Genomic DNA, 20,498 nt, shown 5'->3' with positions numbered 1-20,498 from the left:
GTAAGCATTGATTAAATAAGGATTCATGATCAAATATATTAGGAAAATGCTGAGTTAAAGGAAGTTTAACAATTTCTTTACTATGGAGCTTACCAGGACCACCTAACATTTCTGAGAAAAAACTGTTACAGCCGGGCGCGGTGGCTCACGCCTGTAATCCCAGCACTTTGGGAGGCCGAGGCGGGCGGATCACAAGGTCAGGAGATCGAGACCACGGTGAAACCCCGTCTCTACTAAAAATACAAAAAATTAGCCGGGCGCGGTGGCGGGCGCCTGTAGTCCCAGCTACTCGGGAGGCTGAGGCAGGAGAATGGCGTGAACCCGGGAGGCGGAGCTTGCAGTGAGCCGAGATCGCGCCACTGCACTCCAGCCTGGGCGACGAGCGAGACTCCGTCTCAAAAAAAAAAAAAAAAAAAAAAAAAAAAAAAAAAAAAAAAAAAAACTGTTACAGAATTAGTATTATCCAAAATGCACCATAATATCACAATGCTAGTTAGGATGGAAATGTAATTTCTAGAATCAGGGCCTAAAAGTTATCTTTACAGCAGGTTTGAACAGCCATGACATATCAAATGTGAAAAGGAAAATACAAGGGATCCTACTTAAAGTTGTGACCCTTAAGCTAGAATATACAAATGTTTTAAGGCCCTGAAAGAACTCTGTGTACATTTAACTAAAAGATACTTCCTACTGTTGAATCCCCTAGCGTGCCTTATATTGGCTTACATGTCTATTTCTCTCACTACATTATTTGAGAAAGGACTATAAGGATTCCAGGATTATATTAAAACTTTTACGATTTTAAAATACAACAATCTAATAAATTATTTATATGAAATACAAATCAACCTGTCATGTCCTATTTATTTCTTACTTATGAGCTCAATTTAACCCACATTTCAGGTAGCTATACAAATGTTAATAACACTCATTTATGTATAAAATATATGTTTAAATTTTATAAAAATCTAATGCTAAACTTTTGCTGCAAGACATGAAAAATACATAAATAAATGAGACCACACTTGCCCTCCCATAGGTATTAAAAAAAGCATAAATAAATAAATGTACAATTGCTTTCAGACATGAAAACAAGCAGTGCAACACTATGATCCCTGGAAGAAAACAAATATACATATGTGATCCTAAAATCATTGTTGCATTCTGACTGGAAGTGCTTTCCAGATGCAAAGCAAGAAGTCTCACAGAGTTGAAGAAAAAGAGATAGCATTAGGGGAAGTTTTGGAAGCTAAAATTTGCAGGAGAGAGTACCAAAGTTGATGACACCATACAGAGAAAGAGCTATAGGAAGCTTCACAGTGGGAGTCCTGAGTTGTTTGCCTAATAATAAGCAGTTCACATATATGGTGAAACTATGAGGCTGAGCAAAAACAAGCAAGGGAAGCTGTTGGCTAAATCATTCCCAAAATTCTAACCAGGATGTAGAGATATCCTTGAACACTTAAAGCATTTGCATGTTAACCCAAAAGTGTCATCTCATAGCAGTACAGCTAAACTAGCATAGAATAAACTATATTTTAAAACTAATATAGCTGATCATAATTTAACTCCTTGGTAAAACAAAATTCAACAAACTTTAAAACAAAAAACTCAGGCACTCAGTACTGTAACACTCAAACACCTAGTCAAAGTTATTAGACATGCAAAAAAGCAGGGAAATGATACTCATTACCTAGAGAAAAATCAGACAATAGAAAGAGATCCTAAAATGACAGAGAGGATGGCAATAGTAGATAAAGATTGTAAAACAGTTGTTGTAAATATGTAGTGCTAATGGGTACACATAGTTGTCAAAATTCATTGAACTGTACACTTACGGGTGCTTTTCAAATATAAATTAATCTTCAACTGGGGAGTTTTTTTAATATAATGTTTAAAGTTTTAATTTCTATACTATTCTTACATTATTAATTTTATAAATTTAATAATGTCCTTGGATCAAGTCTCCTTATTAAAAGCATTATTTCTTATAGAAAATGATATACAAATGTTATTACTCCTCCAAAATATAGTGTACATGTAATACATTCTCTTCTGCAACTTCTGTTAGCTAATCTTACAATCTTTTCACTTTTAAATATAATTCATAATATTAATGAAAGCTATAATATGATCAAACAAGTATGACATATTTTGATGGCTGAAATTCTGAAAACTTCATTATTAGGCAATAAAGATACAATATAATCATATACATATTGAGAAACTGTAGCATGCATTGGACAACTTAGCTTTTGTATAGATAAAATGTTAGGAACCTGGAAATGTTGCAGTATAGATTTAATTATGGTATAATTTAAAGAATATTCTGTATTAAGATAAATGCAGTTATATTTCACAAAATATTCTTTTTTACAAAAATGAATAATAATAATGAATGTGGAATAAATCCACAAACACCTTCAGCAATTGTACCTAAGGTTATATGGCATGGGGATTCAGAAAAATAAAAATATTGGTTCCTACGCATATGGGCTTACAGTCTCAGTGGGTTATAAGACCAATAAAAAACAGACATATCCCAGATATATATACATATATCAGTACTAATAAAATCACAAAAAAAGATACAGCTTCATTCGCTGAATAGTTAAAGCATGATTTTCTGTGTGGCTCATTCAGCAATTAATCATGCATTGCCTTCTTACAGCCCTTTCCCAGTTTTCCTTCCTTTTTTATTTGTACTGTTACTAAAGCACTTAATTCAATATAGCTTTTCATATATGTACGTGTTATGTCCCTTTCTTCAGGACAGGAACCATATTTCATGCGCAAGCAATATGGTGTGGTGAAAAGACTTTCGGAAACAGATTCAGAAATAACTGAGTCCTAATTCTAAACTGAGTTGCTATTCCACTAACAAAACTTTCTTGTACTTCTAAAAATTATGTCTCATAATAATGAGATCACCTGCAATGGTGATCTTTACAAAGTATGTATTCAATCAATATGTATGTAATTAATTAAGTTATTAATTTGTGGTATCAATAAATAGAAGTTAGTGTTGATAGAGGACAGAAAAATAGATTAGTATGTCTGTGAACAATAAATCCAAACAAATCTACTTGTTTTTCCCAAAGAAGAAAGAAACTGTGGCTCACAAATGACATGAATACTTAAAATATCCTAACAGGTAGACATTACCTATATCATAATTCTACTATTGTATGGATTTATGCCTGAAAATAGCTATAAATACTCACTTCCAACACATAGAAATAATCTTGAACAAATAGAGAAGAAGTAATTTTTATTTTATGCTTTACTTTCTGTAGTAGAGTTTCTATGACCTTCAAATGAAAATATTCAAACGATAAAATCTTGCATCTATCTGTGTATTAATAATAATGATAATTATAACTATCACTATTTCATGTTTTGGGAGACTACTGGGTACCAGATACTACATAAGGTCCTTTTCTTTCCATTTAATACTTATATTAACACTATTATCCTCATCTTATAAATGACAAAACTGATATTCAGAAACACTAAACAACTGACATATGATCATATTGATTTGTTTATTTTTAAAAGGAAGTATGATTTAAAACTAGGCCTGAGTCATTTGACTATAACAGATTGCCTTCTGATACTATCATAAAATTTGTAACTCATTTTGTATTATTGAATGAAATATGTAGCATTCTCAAATCAATTACAGGTATGATGACACTTGAAGTGTATCAGAAATATAATATGCACGAAAATTTGCAAGTCAGGTAGGTAAAATTAATATGATTAGGGAAAATGCTCTAATTAGAAGTTCAGTGCCTGTTTGAATATAATTGAAAAAAAAATTGAAGAAATTTGTTTATAAACAAAAAGTCTATATCTACTTTTAAACTGCTAATAAGTATTTAAAAATTAAATATGTTATGCAAAGAAATCCCATATTGATTTTAGATATGAATTATTATTTAAAATACTTAAAATATGTATATATGTACACATTATATTTCCAATTTTATTAAATGTAAAACGTAATAAAAATTTTAATAACATGAAATGTCATAACTCATGCCAAACCAGAATATCTATTACCATCTCTGAAGATGTAGCTAAAATATTGAATTATTTGTGTCACAACCTATCCCTGATATGGGTTATTTCTGCTATGTCTCTCTTGCATTCTGGAATGAGAACCTAAGACATTATGGTGCACACTAGTACAATATGCCCAATTTTTCAATTTAAAAATTAGATGACTATTGAAATGGCCACAACAGTGTCAGCATCTTTGATGTATACTTATCTAAGTAGAATTTAAAGTTGGAAAAAAACCCTATCATTAATAAAATATACCTTTTGCTTTGTTGTTTTCTTAAAAAAATTAATCATGGACCACTCAAATACTACAACAGACTCCTCAAATACCAGCGATTTGAAAAGAAAAAATAAACAGAACTTTTAGAAATAAAAATACAATAATTGAAAACTAAACAAGAGGAAAATTTTTAAAAACAGATTAAACAGAACTGAAAAAAGAATCAGTGAAGAGAAACAGAGTGAAGAAATTAACGTAGTTGGAGCACAGGTCATAAACAAGATAGAAAAATAAGGGAAAAAATTAAAGACATGCAATATGGAATGAGGGAAGCTAAGATAACTTTCAACAGAGAACTAGAAGTGCAGTGTGAAAAAAAAAAGAAAAAGAGTCTATACATGAAGAGAAATGACTAAAAAATGTCCAACTGGTGAAAGCAATTAAAAGAATACATGCTTAGGCACATCATGGTAAAACTTCAGATAACCAGGTAAAAAGAGGAGGTGAAAAGCAGCTTAGAGGAAAAAAGCCAGATCCTCTACAAATGAAGCCTCGCCTCACTGGTAACAAACTCCTTCACATCAGCAACAGACCTCAGAAAACTACAAAATATTATCTTCAAAGTGCTGAAACAATTGTGTCTGAATAAACTGTATTTTAGGATGAAAGTTAAATCTACAAAAATATCTGTATTTAATAATAATTTCTAAATGGTAGGGATTTTATTGAAAAAAGAAAATTAAAATATTAAGTCAGAAGGGTGATCAGATCCAAGTGTGCTAAGATCCTAGTACTATATTACAATTTAACTTATATTTCAACTATATACAGTACATTTCAAGAATAACCACTAAAATAATAGTTATAGAGGGCATAAATTCCAAAACAGAAGATGGAGAAAATGGAATAAAAAACAAAGACATGCAAAATTTAGTCAATTCAAAATGAAGAGAAAAGGCACAAAAAAGTAGGGCATATAAACGGAAAAGACACAGTGAGACAAATAACAATAATCAAAATAAATATGAATGTAATAATTCTTCAGCTATACAAAAGAAAATGTCTGCTGGATATTTTTTAGACTCTAGTTATACTAAAATTCAAATTGACATCACCAAATGCTGGTGAGGATGTGAATGAACAGAAACTTTCACTCATTGCTGGTGGAAATACAAAATAGTACAGATACCTCAGAAGACAATTTTAGCAGTTTCTTACAAAACTAAACAAAATCTTAACAAATCCAGCAATCCCAATCTTTAGTATTCAACCCAAATGAGTTAACAAAAACCTGCACATGAATGTTTTTTAGCAGCTTTATTAACAATTACCAAAAATTGAAAGCAACCAAGATATCCTTCAGTAAGTGAGTGGATAAAAAACCTGGAACACTTATAAAATGTAATACTGTCAAGAAATAAAGATAGATGAGCTATTAAACCATAAAACAACATGGAGAAACCTTAAGTACACATATATAAATGAAAGAAGACAATCTTAAAATGTTACATTCTGATGATTCCAACTATATGATGTTCTGGAAAAGGCAAAACTATGGACAGTAAAAAAGATCAGTGATTGCCGAGCATTCGGGGGAAGGGAGGCAAGAATGAATACGTAAAGCCCAGGAAATTTTTAGGACATCAAAACTATTCTGTGTGGTATTACAATGGTGGCTATATGTCATCATACATGTTTCAAAACCCATAGAATATACAATACAAAGAAAATCCTAATGTAATCTATAGACTTTAGTTAAGATTAATAATACTGAATCAATATTGGTTCATTAATTGTAACAAATATACCATACTAATACAAGATGTTAATAATAGGGGAAACAAGGGGGGATGGTGGTAAGGGGGTATATGCAAACCCTGTATTTTCTTCTGAATTGTCCTGTAAAATTGGAAAATTCAGAAGCAATTGGAGTTTGCATATACCCTCTAAAACTGCTCAAAAAATAGTCTATCAATTTTCTTAAAAAACTGTAAAAATTAAATATAACATTTTTAATATCAAAAAATTCACCTATAGAGACTCAAAACAAATGTAAAACATACACTTTTGAAAGTCTGTAGAGAAATGGAAAAAAAAAAGATATATAAAGCAAATGCAAACCAAAGGAAATCTGAAATATCCAAATACATTTCAGACAAGATATAACTAAATTGTTACTAGAGATTAGAAGGACAATTTTGTTATAATAAATCATTAAATTCATTAGAATATATAACAATTCTAAATTGTATGTACACAATTTAAAAGTCCCAAAATACATAAAGAACAAGCTGAGAAAAATAGAAAAATTAATAAATCAAAACCATTAAAAGAGACTGACACACCACTTTGAAATACTATTAGGTTACTTAGACAAAATTAACAGTTATAGAAACGTATAACAATAAAGTTAACAAAATTAATTTCATGTACATCACTAAACCATACAATCACTAATTAGGGAATACACATTCTTTTCAAGTACTGTAGGGTCTCCCAAGTTTCCACACCCACCAGGTCCTCCAGGTCTCCATTCCTACCTTGTTACCCTCACTGACATCCTCCTCCTTTTATTCTGTGTCCTAACCTAGAAAGATTAAATGCCTTGATTACTCTGTGACCTTGCCAGCCACATGTTTTCTCCCAAAGGATGTAAACCAATCCAGAGCCTTAAACATTCCCAGGCACTGATAAAGCTATTCAGGTTGAGGCTCAAAAACAGTAGGAGATTAAAATCTTGCTAAATATGTAGAAAGTACCTCTCCAACCCAACCAGCCCCCAGTCTACTCCCCCTGGCTCTGAGCCAAAATCCTTAAACTCATATGAATCTTACATGAACTCCATTACTCCATTACCAACTCCTTAACATTGGTCGAGCATACCTAAGTAGAACATCTTTGCTTTGCTATCTGCCTGGAAGACCGCAGCACACTGTAAGTTTCCCTGCGCTTTGGACAGATCACCCTAGTGTTCAGTGCTTATTTCTTTGGAATTCCAACCAGCCCCATCTACAGAAGGTTTAAAGGAGTACCTTGCAGGAACTCTCTTGCAGCCAATCTTGGGGTGACTCTTATGATGGGTTTAGCCAAAGAAAAAAAGCAAACATATAATATTAATGAATATTGACCATATTCTAGGCCAAAAAGTAAGTCTTGAAAAATTTCAAAACATATACAGATCACCTTCTCTGATCAGAATGTAATTAAATTACAAGTTTGTAAACACAAACAAACCTACAAACATACACTTTAAAAACACATAGTTAAATAACTTAGGGATCAGAAAATAATCATAATGGAAATTTTAAAATACTTAGAAGGGAATAATAATAAGAATACTACGGATAATAACTTGTAAAACGTCATTAACTTAGTAGTATCTAAAATGACATTGTAAGTTTAAATGACATATTAGTCTTAAGTTTTGTCTAGGTGCCTCTGAATAAATTAATCCAAATAAATCTTTCTACTCTCCATGACAAAAGCTCCCACATTTTTAAGAATATGATTTGAGTTTTGTAGTTATTGATGGTTATGACATATTAATATATTTTAATTTTTATCTCATAAAATTTCTAAGAATTCAAAGAAATTTCTGAACTTCTTTGTTACTTAAATGTTTCTTTTAAAATATTTTTGATATCACCAAAATGTATATACCATATACTTATAAATATCTGGAGAAGAAATAATAAATGTGCTAAAGATACATTTAATTGGCAGCATCATAAAATTATTGTAGGTTAAGCATTTATAAACAAGAAACTATCTTCAAATAAAAGAAAAAAATCTTAATTTTCTAGATATTCTTTCATGTGAAAAATTGAGTGGAAAATGAAGAAAATTAACAAAATCATTTCAGCCAAAACAATATATTGCTTAAATGACTACTTAAATCTGCTTTGAAAACTGCTATGTCACAAAAAACTAAATTGTCGTTACATCTTAAAGTATTTATTACTGAGTTATCCAGAAATGTAACTTTGTGTTCATGTGTGAAATTTAACTAGATCTGAAGATAAATACTTTGAAGAGTTACTTTTAATTCCCAACTAGTTTCAGAAAGGTCAAATGGTGAATCTTTTTAGTGAGCACAATAAAACAACTTCCATATTATTATTACAAAATACAATGTTTACAAATATATCAACTTTTACAGAAGGTCTCATGATAGAATATCACGATCTTGTGATGCCAAATAAAATTGCATGTTCCTGCCATAATTGCTTCTCCTTGCATAGTTCCAGTAGACATTACTTACATAGACTACAATAAGAATGGAGTCCAGCAAGGTGCAATATTGTGGTCCTGCTCACAGACAACTATGCAAAAAGAATGCCAGTATATGACCGATTCAAAATTAACAAAATTAAAGCACACGGATATAAACATAAATTTAAAATGTCAGTTCTACCATAGTCTGGATATCTCACTCTACCACTTTGTCATTTCTATAGCTCCACAAAAATTTTTTTCTTATTTTTCACATATTATTCTTTTTCTATCCTCTCTGTTTTAAATTAGTGCTTCAAAAATCTCTTCTAGTGATCCAAAAATATTACCATATCAACAGCACACCTTTAAGGCTACTGGTATTTTAAATTACAAACTAATTAACATTTTCTTTCACAATCTCAAAGCATCAAACTTGTATGAATAGGTTTAATCATAAAACTCCAAATTACTTGGTGCTTTAAAATGCCTTCTTCCTATGATGCCTAAGAGTTGAGTTAAGTACATTATAAATGTAATTAGTTAAATATGGTACTGAAATTACAAAGATATAATTTGAAATGATAGAATCCTGCTGTCAATGCACAATATTTTAAGTATGAAATAATATTTCTGTATTCACTTAAGTGTATCTTTTTAAAATAATTTAGTAAGTGCTTTTAATATTAAAAATTTAGTTATAGTGATTTTTTTCACATAGTTCTAGTAAAATATTTTGAAAATAGGATTATTGAAGAATTTTCCAGAATTGACAAAAACTTTTGTACAAAAATAAAATTTCCGAAATGCACTTGAAGAGCTATACTTTAAGTCTAACTTATTAAAGAGAAAATGTCAGCACAGGATATATAGAAAGCATTTTTAAAAATAATGTGACAGCATCATAATTCTCTTTGATTTGTAAAAGTGTGGCCACTGATCTTCACTGAAAATGGTCTCAAAGATTCTTCGCTTGGCATCTCTCTAGTCAGGCTTCTGATTCTTCTGCTAGGCCCATCTCTGCTCTTCCTTCTAAATCCAGTCGCAGCAAAAAACTTCACTAAGTCAGTTTAGCAAGAATCCTCTACCCTCAATATCTGATTATCCTCTCTATTTGATCAGGTTCCTCATCCTTCATCACTCCTTAGGTGATGTCTGATCACCCTGGCCTGAGTTAAGTAAGAATCCTGTGGCCCTGCCCGGCAGCTCATGCCTGTAATCCCAGCAGTTTGTGAGGCCGAGGAGGGCAGATCTCGAGGTCAGGAGATCAAGACCATCCTGGCCAATATGGTGAAACCCCGTCTCTACTAAAAATACAAAAAAATTAGCTGGGTATGGTGGCACGTGCCTGTAATCCTAACTACTCGGGAGGCTGAGGCAGGAGAATCACTTGAACCAGGGAGTTGGAGGTTGCCGTGAGCCAAGATCACGCCACTGCACTCCAGCCTGGCAACAGAGCGAGACTCTTTCCCAGAAAAAAGAAAAAGGAATCCCCATTACTTCCATATTTCCTCTTAGTAATTTTCCATCCACTGATCACCCTGCTCTTGGGTTATAAATGTACCACTTGCCCATTCTGTATTCAAAGTTAAGCCTAATCTCTCTTCCCCACAAGACCCTGCTATAGTGGTTCCTATACCTATCACAATTGTCCTGAATTAAGCCTCCTGTGCTTTAACAAGTGGTACTTAAAAGTTGTTTCCTTAACAATGGTAAATTGCTTTATCTTAGTCTATTACAGGGTTTCTTTGAAACAGTGCTGTTTGAGAGCTTTTATCTCAGCGATGGTTGCACAGGGACAAAGAGAGATTTTTCTGCGTTCTAGACCAGAACGGCACCTGAAAGCAGACTAAGATGCCAAATAAAAAATCACAGTTTACCAGATAACCTTCAGTATGGAGAGGAAGAGGGCATAAATTGCTAGAAAAAAGGCACATAGTAAAGTTCTAGAGAGAAGAAATAAAGTCTCTAACAGCCAAAGCCAGGTTCCAGGTGAATTGGAAACACTAAACGTAATTACAAAAAACATCAATCAAAATACAGTAGAATATTAAAATAAAGAATTTTTCATAGCTAAGCTCTCAAAAAGGTTTGCAAGTTTATAAAACTATTATCCATCTAAAATTTATTGAGCTACTCCTGTATTCCAGTCACTGAAGATAGAGCATGAAGAAAAAGTCAGTATCTGCCCTCAAAGAACTTTCTGTTGAGTGATTAGAACAACACTCTTTTTAGGCTCTACTTTGCATTAGCTGTGCAGACATTTACAAGTTACTTATTTTCTCTAAATTATCAAGTCCTAGTCTGTTCAATGGGGATTAAGTACTTGCCCTGTCACCTTTTGTACCTATTTTCATTAAAGCTATTCAGTCCATGACTTAATTTCTCCTTTTGGATTTTTAATGTAAGATACAACTTTATATTTGGACGTGAAAATTGTAAAAGCAGAAAAAACTAAAACGTAAGTACCCTAAGGGCAGTAACAGTCTGTACATCTCATCTATGATGTATCACTATTAAAGGCTAGAGACAAAAAGTAATTTAAAAAGAACCTCATTGATCCACACAGACCAGGAAACATCTATCTAAAAGTTAAAATTCTAATAACTAGAAAATTAAAAATTATTTCTGAAATTATATAGTACATCTTCCCATTTAAGATTTAAGAAAAAAGAAAACTCAGTTTTGGAAAGGTAAAAATGATTTGCTCAAAGACACAACAACATGTCAGTGGTAGAGTTGAAGCTAATTCCGTGTACAAGGTAGTGCAATGGACTGAATGTTGTGTCCGCCTCAAAATTCATTCCTTGAAAGCTTAATCCTCAATGTGACAGTATTAGTAGGTAGGGCCTTTGGGAGGGTGGAGCCCTCATAAATGGAATTAGCACCCTTATAAAAGGGACCCTCCGGCCTTCTTTTCATCATACAACAAGGATAAAACAAAGAAGAGGGCCCTCACCAGAAGATAATACGCTGGCACCCTAATTTCAGACTTCTAGCCTCCGGAACTGTGAGAAATAAATTTCTGTTGCTGATAGGTCACCCAGTCTATAGTATTTTGTTATAGCAGCCCAAGCTGTCTAAGGCACAGCGTGGAAGCTAAAGCAACTCCATCTTGCATGATAATCTGCCATGCTGACTTCTGATTAACCCCAGTTTCAGGAATGCCTCTAAAATTTCTACTTTATCTACTGTTAAGAACAGTACTTACCATAAATCCTGTCCTTAATCAAATTACTTCAATTGTCTTGAAAATTCCTTCTGAAGCACATATAATCTCTCACAATGGTATGGTGGGTGTAGGGGGTAGCAATGGTGCAGGGATCCACCATCTTGTCTTGCCAACACCAAGGCATGGCTTCTGTTTGTAAGTCCCTATTAATTGTTTGAGAAACTGGATTTGTCAGCCTTTTTCTTTGGCCTCTCAGTTTCCTCTTTGGGATTAAGTTTGCATCGACCTGCTCACCATGAAATACACAGGGTCTCCTGATATCTGATTTAGCACCCTTTCCAGGGATAACAAGCAAATGGTCTGTCATAGCCCCTTTCAAATCCAAGATAAAAGTCACTAATCTTTCCCTTGGGTTACATGAACCCAAGCTTTATGTAACAATCATTCTGAAGTGAATGTCCCAGGAGGCCAATTCTAATGGATCAGATTTGAAAGGCACTGTTTGATGTCATATTTTCATGTATACAGAACTGCAGCAAGTGGAGGGGAAGCAGTTGCTTATTTCAGCATAGTCTCCAAAAGTCACACATTTTCAGGAATTTGGAAGGTACATGTTGGAAAAATGTTTGATAAAACTGATGAAATTGTGTTCTAGCAGAGATCCCCAACCCTCAGGCCATGGAACAGTATCAGTCCATGGCCTGTTAGGAACAAGCCACACAGCAGGAGATGAGCAGCAGGTAAGCAAGCAAAGCTTCATCTGTATGTACAGCCCCTCCTCATTGCTGGCATTACGGCCTGAACTTGCTCTCCTGTCAGATCTGCGGCAGCATTAGATTTTCAGGGCAGTGCAAACCCTACTGTGAACTGCACATGCGAGGGATCTAGGTTGTGTGCTCCTTATGAGAATCTAGTGCCTGATAATCTGTCACTGCCTCCCATCTCCCCTAGATGGGACCGTCTAGTTGCAGAAAAACAAGCTCAGGGCTCCCACTGATTCTACATTATGGTGAGTTGTAAAATTATTTCATTATATATTACAATGTAACAATAATAGTAATGAACTTGAATCATCCTAAAACTATCCCCCCATACCCAGTCTGTGGAAAAACTGTCTTCCACAAAACTAGTCTCTGGTCCCAAAAAGGTTGGGGACCACTGTGTTAGAGGAAACAAGCACAGTGGAAATTAAGACACTGCAGGAAAGAGTTACCCAGAAGGCCTAATTATATCCTTTGAAATGGCTGCTTACAACTTTGGCCCTTGACTGGCATCTGGAAACCTGGATATCAGAAATGTTCCCACTATTCTCAGAACTGGTAGGAGTGGGCTCAGTGTGCCTAAACTGATTACACAAACAAGATAGTTTATGCTGAATACTTGCTTCTCTTCTGAGAGTCTGGAATTTTGGTACATGCCAGGCAGGGGCTACCTTCCTGACCACCCCCCAGGAAAAATCTTGGGTGCAGAGCCTCTAAGAAGTTTCACTGGTTAACATTTCACATTTGATGTCGAAAATCATTGCTGGAGGAATTAAGTGCTTCCTGTTTGACTCCACCAGAAGGCTCTGGATGTTTGTGCCTGGTTTCCCCATACACCCTTTCTTTTCACTGTAATAGCTCATAACATGAGGATGACTATATGCTAGGTCTGGTGAGTCCACCTAGCAAGTCATCAAACTTCGGGGTGCTTGGGATCCTCCTGACAAAGATACATTTAAAGAAGAACACAAAAAGCAGTTCTAGTAGTGCAGGCTCCTCCAGACGACTACCTCATGATGTTAAAAATCAGCTAGGAACGGTAGTAACTGGATGAAAATATTTCTCCATGAGCAGATTAACAAACAAGAAAAACCAGTTGCATATTTACTGAAATCCTAATACAGATGTACTTCTTAAAGGAGTCTACTATATTAAAAACTTTCCATTGCAAAAAAAGAAATCAAGAAAATGATCCCCAGAGTTTAAAAAGATTCCTCAAACATTAACATAGACATTTATGATATTAATCAAACACATCAAAAATGCAACGGACCCTTGAGAAAAGTTTTTCCAAAAGATATTTAATGAGATGAAATGACTAAAAAGTAGCTAAATTTTTATGTTCACAGTGCTATATAGTATTCATAGTAGTTTAAAAATAAAGTTTTGTGTTTTTAAGTCAATAACAAGGTTTTTGTTGCATGTAGGTCAACAATTTCACGTAGGTCAATGATTTAAAAAATTGAGTTTTTGTTATTAGAGTAAAAAGGCCAAAACAGAGTACATAATTTGTAACATGCTTTAATCATTATTAATATTCTAACAAATATAAAAATACACAGCTTTGAATGTTGTTTTTGTATAGCAATTACATGTTGTCATATAATAAAAATATATTTCTATAAAAATGTAGCTGGGCATGGTGGCTCATGCCTGTAATGCCAGCACTTTGGGAGGCCAAGGCGAGAGGTTTGCTTGAAGCAAGGATATTAAGACAAGCCTGAACAATTCATGGTGAGACCCCATCTCTAGAAAACATTAAAAAGAAATTGGTGAGGCATGATTGTGTGTACCTGTAGTCCTAGCTACACAGAAGGCTGACGCGAGAGGATTGCTTGAGCCCAGGAGTTTGAGGCTGCAGTGAGCTATGATTGTGCCACTGTGCTCCAGCCTGAGTGATAAAGCAAGACTCTGTCTCTTAAAAAAAAAAAAAAAAAAAATGAATTTTAAAATCTATTAAAATTATCCAATGTCTGGCTCTTTGCATTTCAAGAACAAATATTCTTAAAAACTGAGCTTCACAGCTCTCCTTAATGTAAAGTAGTTCCTGAGAGAAATAATTCACAATTCTATAAGTTGTCTATTAAGAAAGACAACTGCTAGATTTGAAAGCCAGATCAATATTTTCCAACGTTGTTTACTTTTTTTTAAACCAAGAGAATGCATTCTTTTCTATTTAAGAAACAGGTCGAAATTTTTTTCACAATGAAAGGAAGCAAGCAAAAGAAAAAAAAGTTAGCTATTTTTCTGATGATATTAAATATTCAAATGGGAAAGATTAATACTTTGAAAATCTAAGGCAAAAGAACAGAACTGCTACACATACTTGCTAAAGATGTGAAAAAATTCAGCATCAGTCTCCCAGATATCCAGGATCTTTATTCATATAAGGATAAAACAAGAGTAGATAGTAAACTCATTTAGGTGGCAAATCATTCCACTTCCCATCATGGCCCATGACAGGGAATAGAATAATGAGCAGTTTGAGGGTAGGGCTGAGTTCACACAGAGATCCCTTTTCCTGACATCTAAACTGAATGTAATCACCCAGCACCTTAAATTTGAGTGATATTAAAAGAAAACTTATGGTTTTATACCAACATCTATATCTGTATGTATGAATTCTAACCATTATAGATAGTACCAGAAGAAACACACACGCGCACACACACACACAGAGGATAAGGCTTCTCTCTAAGCATATACCAAAAGCAAATAATATCGATGGGGTGGTGGAAACAACCACCCCCAAATACAGCACCTCGGAAACTGAGAAACCAGTGGAAACAGGAAGGTCACACTATGATCTTTCACACTTTTCCTCTGAGAACTGGCCATAAAAGAATTATCTGACCTGAAAGTAGGTAATAAGATCCTCATTCTAGAGAAGTCATCCCCTATACCCAGAAGGATGGAATGGCTTATAGAAAGGCCAAGAAGAATCTGAACAAAGAGGTCTTGCTCAGCTCCTCCCCAGTTTATTACCATTAAATCATGTCCTTTTGCTCTCCAATCATTCTTCTGCACAACTGTTCAAAAAATTGAATTTTCGGCCAGGCACAGAGATTCATGCCTGTAATCCCAGCACTTTGGGAGGCCAAGGCAGGCAGACCACCAGAGGTTAGGAGTTTGAGACCAGCCTGGCCAACATGGTGAAACCCCTTCTCTACAATAAATACAAAAATTAGTGGCGCGTGGTCGTGGGCGCCTATAACTCCAGCTACTCGGGAGGCTGTGGCAGGAGAAACGCTTGAATCCAGGAGGCGGAGGTTGCAGTGGGCCGAGATCGCGCCATTGCACTCCAGGTTGGGCGACAAGAGTGAGACTCCGTCTCAAAAAATGAATAATAACTTCCCTGTGGCTTTGGGTCTTTCTGAAGATTTCTGTGTCTCATAAAACTTATATTAAATAAATTTGTTACACTCTTCTCTTCTTGCTCTGTGTTTCCTTATAGGGGTATCAGCCATGAAACTTGCAATGGGTAAGGAAAAGATGCTATTTTTTCTCACTGCTATGGTCTGAATACTTGCATCCTCCTAAAATTCATATGTAGAAAGCTAATCTCCACTGCAACAATAATAAGAGCAGGGCTTTTAGTAGGTGACTAGGTCATGAAGGCAGAACCCTAACGAATGGGATTATACCCTTGTAAAAAGAAACTCAGGCTGGGTGCGGTGGCTGACGCCTGTAATCCCAACACTTTGGGAGGCCAAGGCAGGCGGATCATGAGGTCAGGAGATTGAGAGCATCCTGGCTAACACGGTGAAAACCCATCTCTACTAAAAATACAAAAAAATTAGCCGGGCGTGGTGGTGCGGTGCCTGTAGTCCCAGCTACTCGGGAGGCTGAGGCAGGAGAATGGCGTGAACCCGGGAGGCGGAGCTTGCAGTGAGCCAAGATTGCGCCACTGCACTCCAGCCTGGGTGACAGAGCGAGATCTCAAAAAAAAAAAAAAAAAAAAAAAAGAAACTCAAAGGAGATTGTTTGCCCCTTCCACTATGTGAAGAAACATAGAAGACACCATCTATGAGAAATGGGACTTCACAAGACACAATCTTCTGGCTTCTTGATCTGGACCCTCCCAGCCTCTAGAACTGTGAGTAAAAATTTTGATTGTTTATAAATTGCCCAGTCTAAAATATTTTGCCCCAAATTTACTAAGACAATTCTCTACAATATAAAGGAAAAAAATTATTGGTAGATATGACTACAAAAATTTTTTTGAATTGCACACCATAAATACACAAATGTGAATTGGTACAATCTTTTATGGAGAAAAGTACAATACTTTAAAACACCCTCACAAATGTACATATTTTTTAATTTATCAGTACTACTTCTATGAAATTATTCTAAATGAATAATAAATGACATGCTTCATAGATTTTTTTTTTTTAATTGTCACATTTTAACAATGGAGGAAACATTAAAAGGTGGGAAAGAAGAAAGGAACCAGGGGAGAAAAGGAAGGAGAAAGAGTAAAGAAGAAAAGGCAGGGCAGGGGAGGGCAGTGAAGAGAAGGGAAGGGAAGAAAAAGAGAAAGGGGTGTCGATGTTCAACAATAAGCATTTAGATAAATTGTATAATTCATTTCACAGTGTATTTATTAAATTTCACCATTAAACTGTGTTATAAGTGAATATTTAATAATATTGAAAAATATTCATGATCTGCTATTACCTTTAAAAATCAAGTTACAAAACCATTAAAGATATGATACTATTTTATTTATGTATAAAGCTTTTATTAAAGGCAAAGTACACATAATGAGTGGTGGAAGAATAGTTAATTTTTCATTTTTTTCTTTTGTTTTCTAGACAAAATATAAATATTTTAAAAGATATTTATAAAATATAATGTGAGCATTCTCTAAAGACAAAAGGCTAGTAGCACATCCAATTGTTTAATTTCATCAACAATGTCAGTTCTGATTTCTTTAAAACAGAAAGTTCTACTTTACCTATAAAATATGACATGCAGAACATAATTAGCTGAATTAAAATGACCACATTTAGCTAACGGTTTATATTATGCTTAAAGATAGAATTGCCTAACACTCATCTGAAAGCAGCACCTTTAAATGTAAAACAAAAAACTACCCATTCTAAAATGAATGTACAATGGAAATCCCAGACTGTTCATTTCCTGAATTAATCACAAGAAATGGAAAACGACTCTAACTCCAAACTACATATACTCAATTTTTTCAAGAATTTTTTCATTCCCAGGTGAAATCAAGGGAAGAATTTTTCTTCTTAATGTGCTACTTGAAGTACCATGGAGCTAAGTGTCCCAGATGAAGACATATACATCAAATGTTAAAGATGATTATAACTCATTAAATCTAATTCCCACCTAAACGTAAGTGGAATGAATTAAGACATGGAACTAAGTTTTTCACTTTCGAAACTTAATGAACACATACGCATTTACATTAAGCATCAATATAAAGCAACATTGTCTTGCTTAATTATTTTTCTTATAATAAATGTTAGCGCGTTGTTGAGAACTCATTATAGTGCAAAACTGCATGGCTTTAGATTATAAGAAAACTATGGTCACTTCCAGTTTTCTTCCACGTAAACTATTAACACCTTTTACGAGTTTAATTGACCAAATATACAAATCCAGATTTGTTCGGTTTTGCTTTCTTACACGTCATTGCACTTATGCTTCTGATTATTATAACATTTGCCATTTAAATACATTTTTGTCTCCCCTACTCCCAAGTTTAAAATCTATAAAGGCAAGGAATTTGTCTTGCTCATTTTGCATTTCCGAGAATATCTACTTTTAAACATAAAACTTTTCCTACAAGTGCTGAATGAAATAGAATTTAGTTCACTTGGGTAAAACCTGATATATAAAACCCATAGTCAAAAACAACATTGGAGACACAAAAGTCCACCGTTTATTAATCTCATCATCTTTAGCAAAACACAACCTCTTTGGAATTAAAGTTTATAATGTGTAACATATGTGTATAGTCACCTATATCCTGCCCCCACTGGTGCCTCAACTAATTAAAGCATGTAAAAAGCACTCAGGAAACTATAAATCAATGTGCAATTACAAGAAATTGTTTGGTGCTAACTCCATACATTATTGATTTTTTTTTTTTTTTTTTTTTTTTTTTTTTTAGGCAGCGTATCACTGTCGCCCATGCTGGAGTGCAGTGGCACAATCTCACCTCACTGCAGCCTCAACCTTCAGGGCTCAAATGATCCTCTCACCTCAGCCTCCCGAGTAGCTGGGACTATAGGCCTATGCTGCCACATCCAGGTAATTTTGGTATTTTTTGTAGAGACGGGATTTTGCCATGTTTCCCAGGCTGGTCTCAAACTCCTGCGCTCAGGCAATAGGCCTGCCTCAGCATCCCCAAGTGCTGAGACTAAAGGCATAAGCCACCACACCCGGCCTATAATTGATTTGTAGTAAAAACTAAATTAACACCTGGTTTCTAGGAATTTATTTATCAATCTAAACTAAAATTTTTAGGCCAAATAGATATGTCTGTCATTGAGAATGTGAAATTAAAAACTATTAATGAAAAGTGGATATTTCTTGTATAAAGAGCAGAAATTCTAATATTAGACAATTAGGCTCACATTTTTACTTCATCATTTACTAGTCATGTCAATTAATCTCCCTGAGCATTACCTTCCTGAATTGTATATAGGAGATGCCAACAATAATAAGATCCTTCTCTGAGTTTTCGGGAAGATTATATATGTTGTATTTGAAAGTGTTCCAATGATTGTAAGACAATATAGAAAATTTGCTATTATTATTGTCTTACATAGTTAATTATTATAGATTATTAGTATTCGTAATAGGCTTCACTAATACGATTAGTATCCACAAGGCACTAGAATGTTGTATGTGTATTTTTATGAATCTTCAAACAACTGTAAAAGAGGAATATTATTCTCATTCTACATAGAAAAAAAACTGAAGCTCAAACACTTAAGAAACTTCTCCAAATATACATAAATGTAGCAGTGGCAGAATTTGACCCAAGGACTGTGGATACCAAAGCCTATGTTCCTTCCACCACATCAGCCTTTCAAAATAGATTTCAGGTATCTTCCACTGAATATCAGTAAAACTCAGCATGAAAAAGCTAACCAGTTGTCTATTTCCTATTATATTAAATGGAAAATATTAGTATGTGTACACATTAACCTCAATATGCAATTGATTTCATAAAACACGTTAAAACTCTAAGTGGCAAACTACCATATTTGGATATTAGTTATTAGTAAACTGCTTAAAACATTGCTTTCTGATCACCAAATAATATGGTACTTGACAGTTGACCTGGATGCAGGAGCATGGGCTCTCTTAGCCTCCACTACACTCAAGCACATGACTTTTGTCAGTCTGAAACATGCCTTTTGGTAAGGCTACCCCTGATTCTAACATTCTAACAACTATATCCAGCTCTTTCTCATGAACCATTTAATTTAAAATGATGTAATGGGTTTAGATAAATAACATTTTTCTAATATAAACAATTATCTGAATAACTTACGTGAGGAATATGTACAAAGTCCACAATATCTGGTAATATATTAGCCATACACTAACCATAGAGTAGTTTGCGGGATGTTTTTATAGGGGGTGCCTTTTATGTCCTACATTAGTAAATAAAAAGTTGGTAGTATCAAATACAGCACCAATAGAAAACTGAATGAACTTATTTGCATTTAAACACAAGAGCAGATTGAAAAAATTTAGATTGCTATCTCTTCAAAAACAAAGCATATTATGTTTAAAATGCATATACACTATAGAATCCTTTATTATTCAAGGCATGTTTTTAGAAACAATCCATAGTTAATAGATAAAAATATACAGAACATATAGCAGTCACTTTATCACATACATTTTATGATTATTTAAAATGCTATAAAGTTATTAGATTAATTGCTTATTTTAAAAGGAAAATAAGTAAACAACTGCCCCCAAAAGACAAACAACTCAATAAAATTTCCTTTTTGAAACAGAATACTCAATTGGACATATTGTAAGCATACTTTAAACTTTAATTTCCTATACCTAA

The 20,498-nt window shown here is 34.1% G+C and overlaps 1 long non-coding RNA gene across 1 annotated transcript in view; it reads right to left on the bottom strand.

Annotated features, from left to right (window-relative positions):
• LOC126948373 (uncharacterized) overlaps nucleotides 1-20,498 on the bottom strand; it is an 87,726-nt gene that overhangs the window by 24,632 nt on the left and 42,596 nt on the right. The gene's annotated exons all lie outside the window — the stretch shown is intronic.

The sequence above is a fragment of the Macaca thibetana genome, chromosome 2 (assembly GCF_024542745.1).
Source record: "Macaca thibetana thibetana isolate TM-01 chromosome 2, ASM2454274v1, whole genome shotgun sequence".
Lineage (NCBI taxonomy): Eukaryota > Metazoa > Chordata > Mammalia > Primates > Cercopithecidae > Macaca > Macaca thibetana.
This window is presented reverse-complemented; position numbering and strand designations above follow the sequence as displayed.